The following is a 19171-nucleotide window of genomic DNA, read 5'->3' as shown; positions in this document are numbered from 1 at the left end:
CTACTTTGCGACCACAACAGACCTATGGTCTAGCCCAGGGGTGCCCAACCAGTCGATCGCGAGATGTGTCTAAAAATAGAACAACAATATTCTGTTTTATCGTTAATGTCCTGTAACATAATCTTCCTGTGCCAGAATAATGCACTTGAACGCATCAACGCTTTTTGATTGGCCGGCGTCACCCCATGTGTCGGGGCGTGGCTGAGGGTCTTCAGTACAGGTGGCAATATTGTCACCTGCCTGCGCTCATCTCTGAAACCAGACCATGTACACAGGCTGGTGTTTCTAGCGAACAATCTTTAAGAGATGTCATGAGCAGCCCTACCAGCATTTGCCATGGTGGCCTAAACATTTTTATTTGGTCTTAAATTGTAGTTCAACATTTATTTCCTGTTACTTCTGGACCATGACGGTTGGCCAGCCTTCAACGTTTAACTGAGTGGAATATGTTGAATATGTTTTACCAAAATGTTGGCTATATGTTAAGGAGTTTTCAGTAGGTTGTGACAGTGCACTGCAACATGTTTGATTTAATTTATTTTGGTCTAATTTATTTTTATTTATCATATTAATAATATATGTTTAGTATGGTTTTGGAAGTGCGCTCCAACATATTTGTTGATCTTGTTTATTGGTAAAATATTATTTGTTTTAAAGTTCAATAAATGGTCAATGAATAATCGTGATATCAATTATTGACCCAAATAATCGTGATTATGATTTTTGCCATAATCGCACAGCCCTAGTGAGCAGTGCACTAGTTCGCTGACGTTGTCCGTGTCAACGGGAGTGACAGTCTTGACACACAAGACCGCAATTATGGCAGAAGAAAAAAAGCTCAAAATATATAATTTTCACTCCGAGTGGGAGGATGATTATTTTTTGTATATATTGTGGTGACACGTTATTGGACATAATTCACCTCTCGTATTGTGTTGCCACACGGACCCTTTAGTGGGAACACCTGTAGCGTTAGCTTCCATTCCTGCTAGCTCGTCAAGCAGAGCAGTTCATGTGATAACCTCTCTGTTATTAATGGATAATAAAGATTGGAACTCTGCTCTTAATACACCGCCTCCGACTCCCTTTTCACGGCACTACACTGGTGACCTTGACTTTTCCGAGAAAGTTTCCGGGAAATTAACGAGCATGGCTGAACGCGATGTGTTCGTAAAGCTGCCGGAATTCTGGGAGCACGCCGCGGAGGCAAGGTTCGCACATGTGGAGGCGCACTTCGCCTGCCGACAGGTCCGTGACGGGGACCTGAAATACTACCATGTGGTAGCAGCGCTGGGCAGCTCTGCGTCGTCCAGGTTGGTGGGATTCATCGCAGCCCCCCCACATCATGGCAAATATGAGGCGATTAAGGCCCTTCTCCTTAAGACATTTAGCTTATAAGGAGAGGGCCCGCCAGATACTTGACATTCAAGGCCTTGGAGACAGCAAGCCATCCCAGCTAATGGAGAAAATGCTAAATCTGCTAGAGGGGGGAAGATCCCCGGATTTTATTCACGGAGATTTTCCTGCGTCACTTGCCTCCCCCGGGTACAGACGGCGCTGGCCAACACACCTGTCACGGAGCCCCGTGCTTTGGCTGAGGAAGCGGATCGTTTTTTCCTGACTACACAACAGCCCGGTGCAGAGACGTTAGCCGCGAGGCTCAGCGGCCCACCTGCAGTCAAGAAAGCGTGGCGGAGGCCGGACACGGCTGTGGTGAGCCGGCGTGGAGACGCCGGAGAGTGCGTTTACCACGCACGTTTCGGGACAAGGGCGAAGAGATGCATCGCTCCGTGCAGCTACAAACCCCCGGGAAACGGAGGGGCCGGCGCTCAGTAGTGGCTCTGAGCGTCGGTGGCACATGCAGGCTCCTCTTCGTCAGCGACAGCGTTTCGGGGAGCCTGTTTCTGTGTGACACGGGCGCTCAACGGAGCGTAGTTCCAGCGTCGAGTGAAGACGTCGCCCGTGGGGGGCACGGACCGCGATTGACGACGGCTAACGGTGGTCCCATTCGCACGTACGGCGTGAGGCCTATGTGTCTGTGCATCGGAGGACAGCGTTTCAGCTGGGATTTCGTGACAGTGGACATTTCTTTTTCCCTCCTCGGAGCGGATTTTTTGTGTGCTCATGGACTCTTAGTGGACGTTAAGAATAGGTGTTTGGCTGATGCCTTAACGTTTTCTTCCCTCGTGTGCACACTTGGCAGCGCAGCGTACGACGGGCTGTCAGGCTCGCTGTCAGGGGCAGACACGTTTCTCAGACTGTTGGCCGAGTTTCCAGACCTGTCGCTACCCACCTTCTCTGCGCTTACCACTAAGCATGGCGTGGAACACCACGTCACTACCGGGGGGCCTCCTGTCTACGCCAGGGCCCGGCGGTTGAACCCTTCTAAGCTGGCTGTAGCGAGGGCGGAGTTCGCAACCATGGAGCGCCTGGGCATTGTCCGCCGCTCCGACAGTCCTTGGGCTTCCCCCCTGCACGTCGTTCCCAAACCGAACGGCGGGTTCCGCCCGTGCGGGGATTACCGCCGACTCAACGACGCCACTACGCCTGACCGCTATCCGGTGCCGCACATTCAGGACTTTTCGGCGCATCTGGCCGGTACGGGGGTGTTTTCCAAGGTGGACCTGGTGCGTGGATACCACCAGGTGCCCATGCACCCCCTGGACATTCCCAAGACAGCAGTGATAACGCCTTTTGGACTTTTTGAGTTCCTGCGGATGCCTTTTGGACTCAAGTATGCCGCTCAGACGTTCCAGCGCCTGATGGATTCGGTGCTGCGTGACCTGCCGTTTGTGTTTGTCTACCTCGACGACATACTCGTCGCCAGCGCTTCAGTGCAGGAGCACCTGTCCCACCTCCGAGCCCTTTTCACACGGCTCAACGAACACGGATTAATCATCAATCCTGCAAAGTTTGTTTGTAGCCTTTATTTAACCAGGTGAAAGCCCCTTGAGATCAAAAGATCTCTTTTTCAAGGGTGACCTGCAGGACATTAGTTACACATGTAACATAAAAACAACAGAACAACAATAAGGATGACATACAACATAATGTACAGCTGGGGTAGGCAAGTAAGTTTGGCCGTGGGCCAATTTTTTGCTGAGCCGCAAGATGGCGGGCCAGAACATAATCAAAGCCTAATTCAAGGAATTGATTTTGGTAAGAGGGCGCAGCGCCCCTGTTCCCCGGTTCAGAAAAAACTCTGATATCGCTGATAAGCCTCCCCATCAACACTCTGATGCGCAGTCAGATCCGCTGATTGGTTCACTGATGATATAGGCGCCCAATCCAGAGCCTCTGGCTAGACCCGACCAAAGGGAGGCTCGTCCTCTCTAGCCCCATTTCAGTCCCAAAGCCAGGGCTATTATCTGTATTTTAACAGACTTATCTTTTAAATTGAGGTGTATTTATTGTTCTCTTCAAACTTTATTTTTCTCTGAAATGTTAGGGAGGATGGTCCTCCCTTTCCTCAATGGACGAGCCTCCACTGAGTAAAGTAGAGTTATTATAGCAGTGTTATTTAACATACTTTTATTCTGATAGGTATTGTCAAGTTCTCTGGGTTTTTGGCATTTATTTGAGTGTTTGCCCACATTTGAGAGGCTTGAGGGACAACTGGAATCCTTTTTCCTTTTATTTATTTCACCTTTTCAAAGACACATTAGGATTTTTTCAGGTTGAAAACCTTTAAAAAATACCAAAGGACAAAATAAATCAATTACAGCATGTTTTGCTTTGCAATTTAATATATTATAACCTAAATTAATCAGTAACCAAGTATTTTACTCAAACTCAATGTATTTGATAGTTAAATAAGTACTTTAATTGACCTGGTTCCCCCCAACCACACATTTGCCATATGTGACCCGCTCTATCGAAATCAGTCGAAAGTCGCAACGGCTCATTTAAAAATAAACGTGGATTTGCGTAAAAAAATAGTTTTTCGGGGATCGGGTGTTTTGTTTGATTTTAAATAAACAAAGTCTTGGATTTCAGAATATGACATTTTTATTTCCAAAATCACACGATAAATACATGTTTGAAGCTTGTAAAGGGAAGATGACAGCTCTCACTCCACTCTGCTCTTCCACAGCGCCGCTTCCCCTCCCTCCGCTGACATGATGAATGTAAACTGATATGTCGGGACAGAATTTATTTTACCGGACAAATTTGAAACTTACCGGTCATGTTTCAATAATAATAATAAGAATTGTGTAGCAGAGTTTCCGTTAGCAGGTAATCACCGGACTATGACCGGATATGCTGATGTTTAAAACTCAGTTAATGGGGCTCATTTTATATTTCTTCAGTTTATAATCGTTACAGATCAAAAAATTCAGATTCATTTTTCAATAAATGATTCCACAAACAACATAATTATTACATTCAAACAAACTACTTGTAGTAGATGAAGTACATTTTTCAAAAGTTTACATTAACTTTGAATAATAACACAGGAGAAACGAATGCTCTCTTTTCCCCTCTCCCTCCCTCTCTCTCCTGACAGCCCGTCAGTTTCTCATGCAGCTCGCTAAACAGTGGGCGGGGCTTCAGGTGATCATGCAGAGCTGCGTGTCTCCATCAGACTCAGCAGCTGATCTCTTCTCTCTCTCGGGTCCGGTTACACTTCACTCGCGTTTATGACCATATCGATCAGATCCAGCTCTCCTGATCGGCCTTTATAGAGAGCACGGATCAAACTATTAAGAGTGAATATTGGCCGATAATGACCGGCGGCCGATCGATCGGCGGCTAACGGAAACCCTGATGTGCGACTGAAAAAAAAATAAAAATCAAAATAATATTTTATTTTTGATTCTCAAAATTACGGGCCAAATATTATTGCTGGCGGGCCAACAATGGCCCGCGGGCCGCCTGTTGCCGACCCATGATGTACAGCAGGGATCACCAACTACATTTGTCCAAGGGCCAAAATGTATCCAATAGACACTATCGCGGGCCAGCGATTTTTATATAGCCCAGAATTTTGAAGTGGGGGGGGGGGGGGGGGGTGCTAGTGGAGCACGCTCAGGTACTGTGGACCGCATAAAGCTTAGCAGACTCTTCACGCTAACGAAGGATCACTCCTAGGCAGGGTTGGGAGGGTTACTTTGTAAATGTAATCAGTTACTGAATACATGCTCTGAAAGTAATCAGAATACAGTTACGTGTCTTAAAAATGTATTCAGATTACTTTTAGAATACTTTTAGAATACTTTCTTTTTCCATAACAGATGGGTATGTTTTGTTGAACAGGAGACACTTGTTTCATTGTTTTAATGGCTTATCAAGAACTCAAACACAACATCTTGGTGTCATTCTGGACAGCTCCCTCTCATCTGCACCCCACATAAAAAACATCACCCAGACTGCATTCTTTGTACTGTCTTAAAACCTTTCCTTGGAATATGTTATGAATTGTAAGGTGTCCTTGGGTGCTTTGAAAGGCGCCCCTAAATAGAATGAATTATCATTATTATGTATTATCTGAAACGATGTAATAACTTTTAAAACTTTTTCCAGTCACTTGCCCCATGCATTCAGCAGCAGCAGGCCATTCACTTTGATTTGATCCCGTTATAAATGTCATCATTTCGACAATAAAGAAATGCTTCATAAACGTTATCTTGCAAATTTTATCGAACCATCTCCGTTTCTAACTTTCAATATAGTTTAAAAGAGATCTCTCTCTCTCATCTGCGTGCGGGGGCGGGGCCTCACAGACACTCTGCATCTCTCTCTCGCTCACAGTCACAGACATGCAGCGCTGTGCAGTGTGCACACAGTTCTGCCGGTAATGAATATTACATTTTGTGAGGAAACTTTTCCACCAATAATTCCAAAAAGTATTCCAAAAAGTATTCACTTCAGGTTTACGAAAGTAACTGTAATCAGATTACTCGTTTTTCAAATGTAACGCCAGCTGAATACAGTTAGCCTACTTGATTTTTGTATTCTCATTACGTAACGCCGTTACATGTATTCCGTTACAAGCCAACCCTGCTTCTAGGCTACTGTCCCGCAGCTCCTGCCTCTCTGTTGGACTCTGTCGCAGCGGGGCTACTGCTGTGGTGCGGAGCGCACAAACCAGACTCTTCACAACGAAGGATCAATTCTTGTTCAAGGCAGGGAAAGTTTCGCAGTACACAGTCTACTGACCCGCAGCTGCTGCCTCTCTGTTGGACTCCGGTACTGCACCTTACTCACGAGACGTTGTAAAAAAATAAAATGGGTGGGAGGCGAATGCAGTAACCACTCCGCCAACGCCACAGTCACCCCCGTCGTGCGGGCCGGATGAGAATGTCTGGCGGGCCGGATGTGGCCCGCGGGCCGCCAGTTGGTGATCACTGATGTACAGGGTACAGTTTACAAACTCTATTTACAGTGACAGGTACCATGAGTATCAAACAGCATGTCACCCAGCCGAGTTTTAAAATGATGCAGGGGAACCAAAGTGCTCAGTTTTAAACATGTTTGCAGACTGTTCCAATTTAGTGGAGCTGCACGACTAAAAGCTTTCTTCCCTAAGACAGTCCTAGCACTTGGCACATTTAATAAAACAACATCATGAGATCTCAGGCAATATGTACTTTCAATTCGTCGAGAGATCAGAGAGCCGATATAAAAAGGTAGTTTACCCAACATGGCTTTGTAAATGAACATGTACCAATGACTGAGCCTCCGTACAGTTAGTGAAGGCAGACCTGCCTTGGCATACAGGGTACAGTGATGAGTAAGTGCTTTATAGTTAGTAACAAATCTCAGGGCACTGTGATAGGTGGCATCTAACTTTTCCAGGCAATGGGCAGGTGCATTCATATAGATCAAATCACCATAGTCCAGCACAGGTAAAAAGGTCACAGTGACTAGCCTTTTCCTGGCTTCAAAAGAGAAACAGGACTTGTTTCTGAAAAAGAAACCTAGTTTAACCCTCAGCTTTTTAAGCAGGTTATTGACATGAAGTTTAAAAGTAAGACAATCATCAAGCCAGATACCTAGGTATTTATAACTGGTAACCACTTCAAGTACTTGTCCTTGATTAGTAACAATATCCAAAACAGGCTCTGGTGTCTTTTTAGCTTTTGAAAATAGCATTAACTTGGTTTTATCAACATTTAAAATAAGCTTAAGTTCAGCAAGCTGAGTCTGAATAATGTTAAAAACAGCCTGTAATTTAACACCAGCCTCCTTAATGGAGGGACCTGCACAATACATCACGGTATCATCAGCATAAAAATGTAAAGTAGCATCATCCACATTTTCACCTAAACTGTTGATATATATGGAGAATAAAAGTGGACCTAAAACAGAACCTTGAGGAACACCATTAGCAATGTTTAACCACTCAGAAGACAGCCCATCAAAGTGAACACATTGGGACCTTTCAGAGAGGTAGTTCACAAACCAACCCACTGCATGGCTGGATATGCCGATACCGAGTAGTCTCTGCTTTAAGATGCGATGATCGACGGTATCAAACGCTTTGGAAAGGTCAATAAATAGAGCTGCACAACTCTGCTTATTGTCTAAAATACTCGTAATGTCATTCACCACTTTCATTGTGGCAGTGATGGTGCTATGTTGTTTTCTGAAGCCTGACTGATGTTTAGACAGGATATCATTTTACATAAAAACTCCTTTACCTGTTCACTCACTAGGCGTTCGAGCACCTTCGCCAGAACTGACAATTTAGAGATTGGCCTATAGTTATTTAAAATAGTTGCCTCCCCTCCTTTTAGTAAAGGCAAGACATAAGCAGACTTCCATACTTTTGGAATTGCATTTGTGCTGAGGGAGAGGTTAAAAAGAGTAGTAAGAGGAAGAGCAATAAAATCTGCAGCTATCTTTAAAAAGAAAGGTTCTACGTTGTCCGGGCCAGCCGGTTTCTTAGGATCTAGCTTAGATAAGGCTTCATGAACAACATTGACAGTAAAAGGAGTAAAACTGAAAGGGTTTTCCAGACCACATTGTTCAGAGTCACGGATTGGGGTGTTCACAGAAGCAGAGTTAGTCACAGAATCAAACATAGAACCGCAGGACACAAAATGCTCATTAAAGCAATTTAACATAGTGGCCCTGTCCGATATAGTGCCAGATGCTGTGGTAAGGCACGGAGGTAGCTCATTACGGATCTCACCGGTGGATATCGATTTTATTGCTTTCCAAAATTTCCTAGGATTATTTAGGTTTTCAGTGGTAACTGACAAGTAGTACTTCGACTTTGCACTTTTGACATTTGAAGTGAAGCTATTCCTTAGCTGCCTAAAACGCAGCCACTCTACCTCTGAGCCTGATTGCCTAGCCTTTGCCCAGGCCTTGTTTCTCTCATGAAGGAGACTAGACAGCTCAGCAGAAAACCAAGGATTGTCTCGTCCCTTTACTCTAAATTTACGCAGGGGTGCATGTCTATCAATGACCTCCATAAAACCAAGATAAAAATAAGACCATGCGGTTTCCACATCAGCACACAGATCGATTTTACCCCAATCAAAATCAAACAGATCATGCACAAAACCCTGCTCAACAAAATGTTTTTTGTCTCTCTTAATGATAATGCGAGGTTTAACCTTTTGGACCTTAGTGTCCCTAATTGTGGCTACAACACAGTGATCGCTCAGATCATTTGCAAATACTCCCACAGATGAATATTTATGGGGAACATTAGTTAAAATGAGATCAATTAGGGAGGATTTATTAGGGGACTTCATATTTGGGCGAGTAGGACTGTCAACAATCTGAGTAACATTTAAAGAGATACAAAGGTTTTTAAAATCCTCTGACACTGCAGTTAACCAGTCCCAGTTAAAATCTCCAAGTAGCACTATTTCCTTGTAGTCTAGTTGTGATAAAAGATTTGCTAGTGAAGACAAGGAGTCTTTGACAGCTGAGGGGGGTCTGTAACAACTCACTACCATGACCTGTTGACCCTTTGCCACTTCTATATTTATGGCTAAAAATTCAAATTGCTTACTGATCGATTTGGAAACTAATGTGGTTACACTGAACTTATTCTTAACATAAATGGCAACGCCACCACCTTTATTAGGCCGGTCGGTACGATACACATTAAAACCATTTAAGGCAATGTCAGAGGCCAAAATAGATTTGTTTAGCCATGTTTCTGATAAGACAAGTCGATTTTGCGGGAGCAGGCCTCCGTAGATCGCAGATCGCAGGCAGCAAACAGATGGAGCCGCTCCGTCTCTTCGCGAAGAGCAGGCCTCCGTAAATCGCAGATCGCATGCAGCAACAGGTGGAGCCGCTCCGTCTCTTCGCGACGTCTCCGGAGGAAAAACACCTCAGTACAGCCGCACTCGACAGGTGGGAGTAGGCCTCCACAGTTCGCAGACAACTAAAACTACTACTTGTATAAGCAGGGATGGCTAAAAATTTGTAAGCAGGAGAGCTAGATGCTAACAGGTAAGTGCGAGCCTGTAGAAATTGCGACTGCCTCCAATGACAGCGTGACAAAGTGCCAGTTCGGGGTGTCGGACATCGATTTCCTGGGGCACCGCGTCACCAAGGGCGGTGCGACACCTCTGCCAGCGAAGGTGGAGGCTGTTGTGGCTTTTCCTCGCCCGCTCACAGCCCGGTCGCTCCGTGAGTTTCTGGGGATGGTGACCTTCTACCACCGTTTCATCACCCGGGCCGCACACATCTTGCGGCCGCTGTATGAAGCGTTGAAAGGCAAAACCCCCGTCCAGGAGATCGACTGGACAGCAGAGGCGGACGGCGCTTTTGCTGAGGTCAAGACCGCGTTGGCTCAGGCGGCTTTGCTGGCACACCCATCATCTACGGCTCCCATCTCCATCACTACGGACGCGTTGGACTACGCGGTCGGCACAGTGCACGAGCAGTGGGTGGAGGGCGCTTGGCAGCCGCTCGCCTTTTTCAGCCGCCAGCTGACGCCTAAAGAACGCAAATACAGCGCCTTTGACCGGGAGCTCCTCGGACTTTATTTGGCCGTGCGGCACTTCCGTTTCATGCTGGAAGGCCGTGAATTTACAGCGTTTGTCGACCACAAGCCGCTCACCTTCGCCATGTCAAAAGTGGCGGAGCCTTGGTCGGCACGTCAGCAGCGGCAGCTGTCCTACATATCGGAGTTCACTACGGCCGGTGGTGCTTGCTCGGCCGCCGAGACGGGGCCGATCCCCGGCTTTGATTCCTGTCAGGGAGTGTGGACCTGTTGTTCCGGTCCCTCCTCTGTCAGGGGCCGCACGGGCGGAGGTCGCTGTACCGACTCCGGTGCGCAGGTCTCGTGGCGGCAGGCGGATTGTTCCTCCCCGCCATACGGTTTTTGTTTACACGTGAATTCTGGGGGGGCTTGTGTGGTGACACGTTATTGGACATAATTCACCTCTCGTATTGTGTTGCCACACGGACCCTTTAGTGGGAACACCTGTAGCATTAGCTTCCATTCCTGCTAGCTCGTCAAGCAGAGCAGTTCATGTGATAACTAGGGCTGCACGGTATTGAAAAAAACTGACATCGCGGTTTTTCCCCCCCCTGCGGTATATATTGCGGTTTTTTTAACCTGTTAAACCCCGAAGTCCCGGCGGGTACTTTACTTTTTTTTTCACGACAGTGTCTCAGGGGATCGTAATATTTAAAAACCTATTAATGTGTTATACCAGATTAACGGAAATAATCTCAGCTAACTGACGATACAAACCATTTTTACCAAAACAAAACACAAGTCTCATAAGAAGCATCTAAATGACCCCTGAGCGAAAAATACTAACGCACTTTGGCACAGAACTCAAGATAAAAGTACCCTTATTATTACTTTTCGTAGCTGCATTTACAAGATATCCGATTAAAGCTGAGGTTCCACAGATTATTTAGGTATATAGCATCATCACTGAGTGATCTGAACTCGGACAGGGGAAGCAAACACAGACATCACAACACGTACCTTTACGTAGCTTCTAGGGGAGATGTCTCACCGTAGCTTTCAATCTGATCAAAAGACGTGTTCAATGGCATTAAAACGAGAAAGAAAAAACGCGGCTGAATCGGTTAATCCATAGGTTTTTAACGTCTCTGTATAAAAAAATGATTGAATTTATAATCCATAATTCCATTTTTATGTAAATATCGCAGAGCAAAAGTTAGCTGCTAATGATAGCCACCAGAGTGGCTGCTGCTTCCGGTCTTGGCTATGCGGCAGTCCAGCGCAGTCTAACACACACACACACACACATTACCAAATAAGGAGTGAGAGTGACGCATAGCCAAAACCGGAAGCTGCATACACTCTGGTGGCTACCATTAGCAGCTAACTATTGGGCTCCGATTTTTACATAAAAATGGAATTATGGATTATAAACAATTGCTTCAAAGCCACAGATACATTATCAACCTATGGATCAACCGATTCAGCCGCGTTTTTTCTTTCTCGTTTTAATGCCATTGAACACGTCTTTTGATCAGATTGACAGCTACGGTGAGACGATCTCCCGTAAAAGCTCCGTAAAAGGTACGTGTTGTGATGTCTGTGTTTGCTTCCCCTGTTGCGAGATCGGATCGCTTAGATACTATACTTAAATAATCTGTGGAGTCTCAGCTTTAATCGGATATATTGTATGTGCAGTTTCGATAAGTAATAAGGGTATCTTTATTTTGAATTCTGTGCTAAAGTGCGTTAGCATTTTTTTTTTTTAAATGAATAAAACTGCACGTCATGACACGGTATATCGTTCAGCCCTAGTGATAACCTCTGTTATTAATGGCTAATAAAGATTGGAACTCTGTTCTTAATACACCGCCTCTGACTCCCTTTTCCTGGCACTACAATATTCCAATTAAAAGTCCATCTGTCTCATCTGCAATGCGAGTGTGGCTTTACCGAAGAAGGGTAATTTAGGAGGCATTTCAAAACAGTGCACAAACACTACCAGACGGAATTCCCTCCTAATTCTGCCCTACGCTCCCAAAAGGGGAGGGACCTGAAAGGACAGCTAAATGCACAGCAGTCTATTTTCACCAGGCCCAAAAACAAGAGCAAGGCTGCTACCATAGCATCTTATCGTGTCAGTCATGTTCTTGCGAAACACAAAGTCTTTCAAAGATGGCAAAGTTGTGAAAGAAGCATTCCTGGAGGCTGCCGACGCGCTTTTGGGGGACAGTAAAAATAACAGTAGCATTTCAACAGGTTTTTGATATAATAAAAACTCAAGTTAGATACCGTTATTAATCAGCTGTAAGTTTTAGTTTGTTTGAACTTATTCATTATAATTATTGTACAAAATGGTATAAGAATGCAAACTTAAGTCTATTATCAATTCAGGTTAAGAAACTAGTGTTGCTTGCATCCTATTTTAAAGGCATTTCTTGTTATACTCTACTAAAATGCAACAAAAAAAGGGTTTGATTCTATTAATTTTGTCTTTTTTATTGCACTTTGGCAGCAGATTCCTGTGTAGCTTCAGATCTGAGTTGTCTTATTAGTAAGCCTAATTTATACTTTTGTAGCAACACTATTTTTATATAATGGCAAGGAAAGGGTTCAGAGTATTTTCTTTTTTTCCTGTGTCATATGTGGCAGCACTGTTCAATGTTTCTTGAAAACATTACCCACTGTAGTATGTGACGTGTGAATAAACTCCAACTCTGCATCAACAACACTTGTGTAACTTCGGTTAAATACTTGTATATGTGTAGATTAGAAAGAGGTAAGATAAAGGATCTGCAGTATTTTATGAAGTATTAATCGTACAAAGGTCAGTTTTATACAAGTAGAAGTGGGTATTTACCTGGTAGTAGGCTGTCAGTAATGGCTACGCCTCTCTATTTGGACTGGTAGATCTCGGCAGACTGGCAACTTTAAAAGTAGCTCTCGGTTCAAAAAAGGTTGGGCACCCCTGTGTTATGCTGTTACTCTTGTCTCTTGTGTTGTTCAGACAGTGTTTCTACACGGACCACTATAGGCTCTGTGCACAAGATGGCGTCTATCAACTTCCGGCGGCTGAGTACTTCCGGTTTGAGTACAGAGTTTTGACAGCTTGACAGTTTGTTATGTCACACCGAGAGCAAGAATGAGCGGATTTCGGGTAAAGAAAAGCGATTGGCCTTCCAGCATGTAAGAAAGTCGGCACTACATTGCTGTGTGCCCCTTTGTACAAATTCGTCCCGTTATCAGAATCAGAATACCTTTATTAGTCCCACAGAGGGGACATTTGCAGCGTTGAAGCAGGAAAGAGCCACAAACAGCTTAGTGTTGCATATCTTACATGCGTTAAAAAGTACTAAGTTATAATATAATAAACAATATGCTAAAAAAGTACTAAGTTATAATATAATAAACAATATGCTAAAAAAAAGATAAAAAGTTACATCATTTTCAAAAATACAGATAAAAAACAAATCAAATCTACAAATCAAATCCTGTAGCAGTTCTTAGGATTTAGCAGCCCGGTATATATATTACAGTTATTAAAGATGGCATATGTATATAAAGTATATATTGAACATAAAGCACATATTGCACATAGTTTGACGGTATTTAACAGCAGCAAGTTACACAATGTTATAATCGGGAGATACGTTTCCATTCATTTCGGCAAGCCTGGGCAACAACGATTAAAAGATTTCTTGCTCCCAAACCAATTGTGTATTTCATTACAAAAAGCAGTTATACCATACTATGTTTAGGTACTAATGAATTATATCCTCAAAACAAACGCACACATAAATAACTAAGGAAAATACATAATTTCATAAATCCACAATATGATAACATTTTACAGATTAATTTAATAAACTTTTACAAAACATAGGTTGATGTTATATCGGGGGGAAAAATACATATTTAAACATTTCAATTAGTCTCTGCATATTTAAGTAATGCTAGTTTATATAACAGATGAACAGATGTACAATATCCAGAAAGTAGATGCAAAAAATATGTATAATGTGTGCATTTCCAACATATCCTCTGAAAGAGTGTTAGTCGTTGAGTTGAGTAGTGAGCCATTATTTTTTTTTTTTTCGTGGTGCGATGTCTGCTGAGAAGTCCTTGTATGCCTTGCTGACTTTGAGGACATCTGGGTCTGGCAGCTCCCCCCGCACGGCCTTCTAACGTGTACTCCTTTGAACATGTTTATATGATAATTAGGACTTTAAGAACAATTTTACACTCAGACAACAATCACAAAGTTGTAGCAGGCTACATACAATTACTTAGGACAATATATATTACCTTACACCGTCAGCAACTGTAAACTGCTTTGGCTTAGTGGAAATGAACACCATGTCACTCACTCTGCCTGGTTTCACACCCTATTAATTACACAAAAGAATTGTCAAATTAATTGAAAAGGTCGTTGATGCAACATACTAAATCAGCTCTTGGCACAAAGGAAATACTCATTAAGCCGTGGATTGGTTGTGAACACATACTGTACTTACCATGGTTCTTGGCTTGTGCCATCGCTGCTCTGTTTCAGTGCAGCTGAGGACAGAGGGTACAGCAGCCAGGTTGAGTGTGGAGTAGTGTGCGGTCTGGAACAGCAGTGCAACATTGTGGTTGCAGAGTGCTGTTCCAGCTAGACAGGAACACTTTGCCACTGCAATCTCCACAGGTGAACAGTTCTTAAAACAAAATGTCAGTCATTTTACATTTAGGACACTGCTTCAATACAACACAGACAAATGAGAAAGCTGAGAGCAGGCTGATCAGGCAAGTAATAGGTGTGGGAAAAGGCTAAACCATGTCAGGTTGTCAGTCACATCACATACACAGAAGTTCTGCTGTTTGGAATACTGTAATTTAAGGACATTCAAACAGATACACTTGTATAGCCTGTCTCAGCTCTCTCAATGTATTATCTTATATTATAACTACATAAAATAGTGTTAGTAGAACAGCTTAACATAGATGTAGGGTACAAAACCAGCACTTACCTAACACTGGCCAATACAAATAATTGGACCCTACATGGATAGAGAACCGCAGTGACGTGTCCTAAAACCCAGAAGTAAGTTAGCATTTTTACCACGTCCGGTTCCTTTGATAAAAAGCAATGCAATTTCTCCATAGGATTTTGGAAAATAGCTCGAAATAAGGTCTGTGGTTGACACAAATTGAAGAGACAGATCACGTTTTGTTCTACGACATTAAATACATCAGCAGTGACCCCGCTGGTGATTTTTGAAGAGTTTACGTGTCTGAAAAACGATGGTTGTTAACAAGTGGCTGAATAGGACTACAGAAGTTGTCCAGGCCGCTTTACGTCATTACACCGAACACGTAAAACACTCACGCTAAGTTTGTTTGCCCTGTTCTGCTTGAAAGCAAGTACCTGCCTCCTGCAAACTGTTCAAACAAACACTTCAACTTGTACCATTTACAATCTGTATGTTTGAATATGGATCTTAAGTTGGCGTGACGTTGAAGCAGCGACCCTGCTGTAGTTCCTTTATAGCATAACGTTAGCATTTTGCTTCTTGCGACTAGATTTATGCTTCGAAAATTATAAAAGTAGGATAGACATGTGGATATTATCCGGCTGAACAAAACGTGATCCGTCTCTTAAATGTGTGTCAACCACAGACCTTATTTCGAGCTATTTTCCAAAATCCTATGGAGAAATTGCATTGCGTTTTTGATGAAGGAACCGGAAGGAGTTTACATCCGGGTTTTAGGACGCGTCACTGCGGTTCTCTATTATAAAGGCTTCCTAATGACGTCACGGGATTTCGCGTCAGACATCTTGGAGTACCACTCTACTGGCGGGAGCGTTCAAAAATGGCGAAAATGAAAGGCTACTACGAATCACTATACCCGGAGGATAAGACCGTTTACAGAGAAAAATATACGTCGATTGGTTCGGTGGACCCTTATTTGATTCCCGTTAAGGATTACAGCACAGATATAAATTCATGGCCTTCACTTTCCTACTGTGATATCGTGAACTACCTGGTTTTTTCGCCTATTCCATTGTACACCATGGAGGAAATTAAGGCGTACAAAGGACTCTAGGCACATAAAGAGTTCACATCCGGGTGGATCCGCTACGTTTGCGTTGCATATCAAGGAGATGTGGCTGTAATAGCTGGAAAAGTGAGTAAATATTTCGTGAGGTCCTCTTCAGCTAGCTTTTTAAATATCCCTAAAGTCCCCCAAAATAAAATGGGTGAGGCTGCTTTTATCCACTACGCTACCAAGAAATATCAGAGGCCAACTCAGTGGACATTTTTAAACACCAGCTTTTATTTTTGTTGTACATATATCTATATGTTTACTTTATTTTATAGGGTTTTATATTGTTGCATCAATTAACTTAGTCTTGTGTCTTATTATTTATTTGTATTATCATACCTTTTCACCTCCTCGTGTCTCTTAACCTGTTAAAATGTATATTAATGTTGTTGCTATGTACCTGTAAAGGTCTGATCTGAGGGGAATTTCTCGTGGTTTATTTTTAACTTGTGATTGTAAAGCACTTTGAGCTACATGTGCTTTATGAAAAGGGCTTTATAAATAAAGCTTTATTATATATTGCAATATATTTAAATTCCAAAAGTTGTGAACCTATTCTTGGTTGTCAGCTTCTGTTATGTAGCATATGACAAGGTGGTTCTAAATAGTCAACAATCCAATAATATTTTTGTATTTTATTTTTCAGGTATTGCATTCTCAGAGTATTGGGCTGCCGCCAACATGTCCGTGGGTACTGATGAAGAAGGATGGTGCAGTCATCACAGCTAACTGCAACTGCAAGGCTGGTTTGGGATCAACATGTACCCATGTTGCATCTCTCCTTTTCTACATAGAAACATCTATACGGATACGTGATGCCAAGACAGTTACCCAGGAAAAGGCGTCCCCTCTCAAAAGAAACAGAAGTACTAATCAATCTGAATGACATTGTATATATTTATTTGATTTAACTTGTTTCTTTTACATCAAATCTATATAAAGAACATGTAAGTACACGGCACCTCTGTCGTTTCCCCGACTCAGACTGCAAGGAATCTGGGTGTGACCCTAGATAACAACCTGTCCTTCACTGCAAACATCGCTGCTACAACCCGCTGCTGCAGATACACGCTTTACAACATCAGGAGGATACGTCCCCAGCTGACCCAGAAAGCGACGCAGGTTCTGGTCCAGGCTCTCGTCATCTCACGCCTAGACTACTGCAACTCCCTCCTGGCTGGTCTACCTGCATGTGCCATCCGACCTCTGCAGCTCATCCAGAATGCAGCTGCTCGTCTGGTCTTCAACCTTCCTAAATGTTCCCACACCACCCCGCTCCTCCGCTCACTTCACTGGCTTCCAGTAACTGCTAGAATCCACTTCAAGACAATGGTACTTGCGTACCATGCTGCGAATGGATCTGGCCCTCCTACATCCAGGACATGGTTAAACCGTACACCCCAGCACGTGCACTCCGCTCTGCATCAGCCAAACAGCTCGCTGCACCCGCACTGCAAGGGGGACCCAAGTTCCCATCAGCAAAAACACGTGGGTTTGCTATCCTGGCTCCAAGATGGTGGAATGAGCTCCCCATTGACATCAGGACAGCAGATAGCTTGCACACCTTCCGGCGCAGACTGAAAACTCATCTCTTTCGACTCCACTTCGAGCGATAGAACTATTAACAAAGCACTTATATACTAATAAAGGACTGGCTTATCTAAAGCCAGTTGAGTAGCACTTGAAATGTTTTAGCTCTATGAAACCTGATGTACTTATATGATTCTGTTTTCTTCAAGTTTGTATTTTGTTGGTCGAACGCACTTATTGTAAGTCGCTTTGGATAAAAGCGTCAGCTAAATGCAATGTAATGTAAGTGTAACAATCAAAACAAGTTGTGCACACTAACATGACACAAAAATCATCATTATTTAAACTGACACTCAAAGAGCAAAACCTCAGCTCAAATATCCAAAACTCTAAACACATGTTCAGCTCTGCACCCAATTTGCAATTCAACTTTCCACTTTTTGAAAAGTAAAAGTATAACAACAGTATATTTGTGTTTCTGCACATATTTTGGAGACTTGAACAATCTTTATTTGCAGAATTCTCTATATCAAACGCCATAAAACAGTGTGCTTGAGCACGATGGTGTGTAGTAGGTTTTACAAAATGTCTTGTACTATGAATGAAGTGTGTGCCATTTGGTGCACAAGTTTGGTTTTGGTAAGCGTTTCTGTAGTTCTGGGTGCAGTGCTTAAAGGGCCCATTGCATGGTCCTTTCTACCGATCATAATACCATTGTTGAGGGATATTACAATAGAAAAATACTGTGCAATTTTCCAAACTCAGATTGGTTTCTCATACATTATCTCTGTATAGTATGAGTTTTCACTCCCTGTGCTAAACGGCTCGATGGAGTTCCTGCCCCCACCCTCCTGTGCGTCCAGTGTGCTCCGATTGGTCAGCTCTGCCACTCTGTTCTGATTAGTCAACCACCAGAGAGGCTCTGCCCCTGTTGACATCTGCCGTAAAGTGGTTTAGCGGGTACTTAGCAACATAGCAATACTAGATTTGAGAATCGATAGATAGAGAGTTATATAGATAAATAGATAGCTTACATATAGCATACAATGGCGTATGGTGCATACAATTTCGAACCTCCGTTCGATCCTAGAATAGACCAAATCGCGAGTCTTGCCTCGCCGTTCACTAGAGCAGACCAAAGTGTCATTGTGGTACGTTTTTATCTAGTATATGTCTTACATTTCAGATGTCATCAGATGTACCTACAACTGTTATTATTTAGGTGCCGTTGTGGAAACTGCGCTTTGATGCCAAGTGACGGAGAAAACGTGTGCTGCAATAGCATAAGAAAGGTAGCCTAGCTTAGTTACATTATGTCGGCAGCTAGCTGAAAACACCAACAGTAGCACACATATACCAAGATATACAGCATACATATTTTTCAAGTCAATAGACTATTATATGCACTTTTATTACTTCCATAGTAATTGAATGTTTATTTTTGTAAAACTTTCTCATAGTTGGTTTAATTGCTAAACGTGTTTTGTAACACATCTTACCTTCATAGGTTGTAACACGCATGCTGCAAGTTCCAGAACCCATTAACTGCATGGTTGACCACCCAGGACTAGAGCCTAACTGCTTGAACCCATACACCCTGCAGAATCTCCACAATATTTATAAATACAGTTTCGGACCTTTGACAAATACAACGGAAGA

The sequence above is a fragment of the Gymnodraco acuticeps genome, unplaced genomic scaffold (assembly GCF_902827175.1).
Source record: "Gymnodraco acuticeps unplaced genomic scaffold, fGymAcu1.1, whole genome shotgun sequence".
NCBI lineage: Eukaryota > Metazoa > Chordata > Actinopteri > Perciformes > Bathydraconidae > Gymnodraco > Gymnodraco acuticeps.
This window is presented reverse-complemented; position numbering follows the sequence as displayed.